This window comes from Coturnix japonica, chromosome 28 (assembly GCF_054131305.1).
Source record: "Coturnix japonica strain WE chromosome 28, WE-NBRP24, whole genome shotgun sequence".
Lineage (NCBI taxonomy): Eukaryota > Metazoa > Chordata > Aves > Galliformes > Phasianidae > Coturnix > Coturnix japonica.
Window position 1 is genome coordinate 7,822,501 of NC_140690.1, and position 5,000 is coordinate 7,827,500.

A 5,000-nucleotide genomic window follows, 5' to 3' on the forward strand; every position below is an offset into this window, starting at 1 on the left:
ACGCCGCGGGAGCCGGGCGCGCCGCACGGCACGGCACGGCGGCACCGGCCGGGGCTGACCCGCCCTCCGGGACCGGCGGGCGAGCGGGAAACGGAACCCCGCTGCCCGAGACTGGCGGACGCGCTAGAGGAGAAGGCGACCTCGAGGCGGACGCCGCCCCAACACCGGAGACCCTTTCCCGAGGCGGCACGCTCCGCAGCGGGCGGGAACGTCGGAAGGAAACCCCACGCACGCGGACCCCGGCGGCCCGAAGGGCGGAGGGGAGGCCGGCGGACGCCCCCGGCCCTTAACTTTCTAGCCCCTCGCCTCGCTTCCCCGAACGGACGGTTTCCCTCGTTTGACACCCCGCCGCCTTGCTGCTCGCGGCCGGCACTCGCCGGGTCCCGAACAGGGGTCGGCGCCGGCGCCTCGCTCACGACTCACTGGGTACTCCTGCGGCTCGCGGGGCCGCTCGGCCGTCACACTGCCGGGCTCGGTCGGGCGAGCTCTCGGCCGCTCTCGGAGCGAGCCGGAGAGCGCCTCACCTCGCGTACGACGGGAAGCGAACCGGAGAGGAGACCGCCCGTGCCTGAACACCGGACGCCGCAGCGGCTTCCCCGGGACGGGGAACGCAGAGGCGCCGGCCCGCCGGGGGCCCTCACCGACACGACCCGAATGGCCTCATCGATCGACGGAAAGAAGGGGGGGGCAGGGAGGGGACGGGAGGGGTAAGGGTGCGGTGAGGTAGAGGAGGAGGGACGGTGGGGGAAGGCACGAGCCCTTCCACCCGGGCGCGGCGGAAAGACCGCACGCGCACGTGCGTGTGGGTGTGCGTGGGCAACGTCCGCCGAGAGGTGCTCGCCCTTGCCTGAACACCGGCCCGCCCCACGCCGCCCCGAACGACACGGGGAGCGGGATTGAGCCGGCCCGCCGGGAAGCCTCTCCGACGCGCCCGAGGAGCGCCACGGTGGATCGGGTCGGGGCTCCCGCGTGCGAGTGAGAGCGGTGCGAAAGGGAGAACGCGGCGCCGCCGCCGCGACAAGCGAGCTCCGGGTCCCCCTTCTCCTTCCCTCGTGACGGCGGGACCCGCCGGGGACGCCCCCGGCCCTTCTGCGTCCGACTGCCGGCCGCCCGGCACGCCGGCCCGCGCCCTTTTCTTCCCTCTGCCTGTCTCTGTCTGCCTTCCTTCCTCCCTCCTCGGGGCTCTTCCCATGGCAGAGCGGCGCGGGGAGACGCCTGCCCACGCTCACTCTCTCTCGCCTTTCGCCCCGATTTTGGCGGGTTCCCCGCTCGCGGAACGAGCGAACGCCAGAGTCCGGGGCCGAACTGCGACACGGGCAGCGAACATCCGACCGACGGAGGCCACCGGACCGAGCGAAACAAGCGGCGCACCAGAAAGCCGCAACCGAAAAAATCCACAGCCCGGCGGTCAACCGCGCTCGCCTGCGCCCGCTCGTTGCCGCCTCTGGAGACGAGCACGCGCTCGCTCCTGCAGACGAAAAAGGAAGGCGTAAGAAAAAACTGCTTCGGAAAAGAACGGCGCCGACTACCGGCAGCGGCGCCGAGGGTAAGCGGCGCTCTACGTCGACGTAACGGTAGGTAAGAAACAACAGCGACCCCCTAGCAAGCTCCGGAGCATTAGCGCCCCCCATCTCACAGGGCGGCAAAGCCTAGCCGAAAGCGGGTAGACCTGGCAGCTACACGCAAGCCGCACGGGCAGCGACCCCTAGCCGCCGCCGCCGAGCACCACGGCCCGCTCGGAGCCGGGTAGACCGTGCCGACCTAGTCGAGGCGCATAGGCAGCGACCCCTAGCCGCCGCCGCCGAGCACCACGGCCCGCTCGGAGCCGGGTAGACCGTGCCGACCTAGTCGAGCCGCATAGGCAGCGACCCCTAGCCGCCGCCGCCGAGCACCACGGCCCGCTCGGAGCCGGGTAGACCGTGCCGACCTCGCCGAGCCGCACGGGCAGCGACCCCTAGCCGCCGCCGCCGAGCACCACGGCCCGCTCGGAGCCGGGTAGACCGTGCCGACCTAGTCGAGCCGCATAGGCAGCGACCTCTAGCCGCCGCCGCCGAGCACCACGGCCCGCTCGGAGCCGGGTAGACCGTGCCGACCTAGCCGAGCCGCACGGGCAGCGACGCCTAGCCGCCGACGCCGAGCACCACGGCCCGCTCGGAGCCGGGTAGACCGTGCCGACCTAGCCGAGCCGCATGGGCAGCGACGCCTAGCCGCCGACGCCGTGCCCCCCACCCCCCCCCTACCACCCCCCCCTTCCCCCCCCCCCTTACTCCCCGCCCCATTACTCCCCCCCCCCCTTCCCCCCCCCCCCCCCCGGAGACGCTCGGAGCCGGGTACACAGTGCCGGCGCAGCGGAGCAGCCACAAGAGCGGCACTTGGCCACTTCCGCGGAACGTCCGAGCCGAGCTGAGTCCGCCTGGAGAGGCTGGACCGTGCCGCCGCGGCTCAGATCGCCCGACTCCGCCCAGGAGCGTCCGAGCCGAGCGGAACCCGCCGGGAGCGGTTGGACCGTGCCGGCGCACTCGAGCCGCCGCGGCTCAGATCGCCGGACGCCGCCGAGGAACGTCCGAGCCGAGCGGAGCCCGCCGGGAGAGGCTGGACCGTGCCGGCGCACCCGAGCCTCCGCGGCTGAGACCCCCCGGACGCCGCCGCGGAACGTCCGAGCCGAGCCGAGCCCGCCGAGAGCGGTTGGACCGTGCCGGCGCACTCGAGCCGCCGCGGCTCAGATCGCCCGACTCCGCCCAGGAGCGTCCGAGCCGAGCGGAACCCGCCGGGAGCGGTTGGACCGTGCCGGCGCACTCGAGCCGCCGCGGCTCAGATCGCCCGACTCCGCCCAGGAGCGTCCGAGCCGAGCGGAACCCGCCGGGAGCGGTTGGACCGTGCCGGCGCACTCGAGCCGCCGCGGCTCAGATCGCCGGACGCCGACGAGGAAAGTCCGTGCCGAGCGGAGCCCGCAGGGAGGGGCTGTGCAGTGCCGGCGCACTCGAGCCGCCGCGGCTGAGACCCCCCGGACACCACGGAGGAACGTCCGAACCGAACGGAGCCCGCCGGGAGAGGCTGGACCGTGCCGGCGCACACGAGCCTCCGCGCTGGCCAGCGGTCGCTGCACGTCCGGCTCGAGTTGGTCGGCACGGTCTACCCGGCTCCGAGCGGACCGAAGCTCATGCGGCGGCGGCCAGGGGTCGCTGAGCGGCGGCCGGCTCACGTCGGCACGGTCTACCCTGCTCCGCCGCGGACGCTAGAGGTCGCTGACGGACGGGCTGGCAGACGTGCAGCGACACCTAGCGACCGCCGCCGAGCCCTCGCGCACGCACGGAGCAGGGTAGACCGTGCCGACCTAGTCGAGCCGCATAGGCAGCGACCTCTAGCAGCCGCCGCCGAGCACCACGGCCGGCTCGGAGCCGGGTAGACCGTGCCGACCTAGTCGAGCCGAATAGGCAGCGACCTCTAGCAGCCGCCGCCGAGCACCGCGGCCCGCTCGGAGCCGGGTAGACCGTGCCGACCTAGTCGAGCCGCATAGGCAGCGACCTCTAGCAGCCGCCGCCGAGCGCCACGGCCCGCTCGGAGCCGGGTAGACCGTGCCGGAGCACCGGAGGCGCCACGGAGACGCCACTCGGCCGCAGCCGCGGAACGACCAGGGTGCCCGTATGAGCCGGCCGCTGTTCGCCGGGTCGGGGCGCACCCGGGCTTCTCGGTTCGGCCTTGCTTGAAGCTGGCCGTCCCGCCACCGCCACCGCGGTTTTGCCCTTTTGTCTGCGTGTTTGTTTGTTCGTCCGTTCGTTCGTACTTTGGTCCGTTCGATTGTTTGTCCGTGCCCCCACGCGCCCTCTCGGTTTTATTATTTTCCGTTTGTTTGTTTGTTTGTTTGTTTTTCTCGTGGGTTCTTCTTTGCTTTCCCCTTTTTTAGATTTTGGAAAAGCCGCCCCGCCCCCCCCCCGCCTCCCCGGCTCTGCAGGAAGAGCGTGGGCGCGTGCGCGGGCCCCGCCCACCAAGGTCCGTTCGGGCCGGATATCCGGACTGCGGGCAGGCCGCGTGGCGAGGGATGGCGAAAGAGCGGCGGGAAGACGGCAGCGGCGAGAGGTGGGCCGGCGGGAGGCGGCCGCGTCCCCCGCGGGGTTCGCGCCTAGCCTCTCTCCCAGCCGGCAGATGAGGTGGAACGGTACGTGGGATTTTCGGCGGGAGGAGGAGGTGGTGGCGGTGGGGCTGGGGGGTGGCGAGGCGTTTTGGCGGGCTCCGGTCGCCGAGTCGAGCCGCCATTGGGCCGAGCCGTCAGGAGCACCCCGGCGGAAAAAGGAAAGAAAAGAAAAAAACCAAACGGGCCAATCGGGTCCAAACAAGTAACCGAGCGAGTGACCGACCGACCAAACAAACAAAAAAAACAAAGACAAACAAACAAATAAAAAAACACGGTCGCGGGCCGGTCGGGCGAGATGCGTCCGGGAGAGGGCGGGTTGTGGGCGAGGGCCGGGGTGGGGGCAGGCGGAGGCGGGCCGCCGTCGGGTACGGGTCGGGTTCCCGCTCGTGCGGTGTGGACTGGGGGGGGGGGGGGGGGGGGGGGGGAAGGTGGAAGACGGACGCGGGGCCGGGAAGATCAGGCGCCGGCCGGCAGCCAGGTCTACCCGCATACCCGCAACCCCGTCGCGGACCCCCCCCATCCCTCCCCGGCCACGCAAGCGACCCCCTTCTTCGTGACAGAGGCCGGGCCGGGCCTACTCACGCGCGGGCGACGAGGAGAAAGAGAAGAGAAGAGAAGAGAAGAGAAGAGAAGAGAAGAGAAGAGAAGAGAAGAGAAGAGAAGAGAAGAGAAGAGAAGAGAAGAGAAGAGAAGAGAAGAGAAGAGAAGAGAAGAGAAGAGAAGAGAAGAGAAGAGAAGAGAAGAGAAGAGAAGAGAAGAGAAGAGAAGAGAAGAGAAGAGAAGGGAAGGGAAGGGAAGGGAAGGGAAGGGAAGGGAAGGGAAGGGAAGGGAAGGGAAGGGAAGGGAAGGGAAGGGAAGGCAGAAGTCA

At 70.8% G+C, this 5,000-nt stretch overlaps 1 long non-coding RNA gene across 1 annotated transcript; it reads left to right on the forward strand.

The window, feature by feature from the left end:
- Positions 1-3,993: 3,993 nt before the first annotated feature.
- LOC146756233 (uncharacterized) lies at positions 3,994-4,770 on the forward strand. The gene is made up of 2 exons (XR_014937654.1): positions 3,994-4,156; positions 4,693-4,770. It is a non-coding gene; the product is annotated as an uncharacterized LOC146756233 (long non-coding RNA).
- The last annotated feature ends 230 nt before the right edge of the window (positions 4,771-5,000 follow it).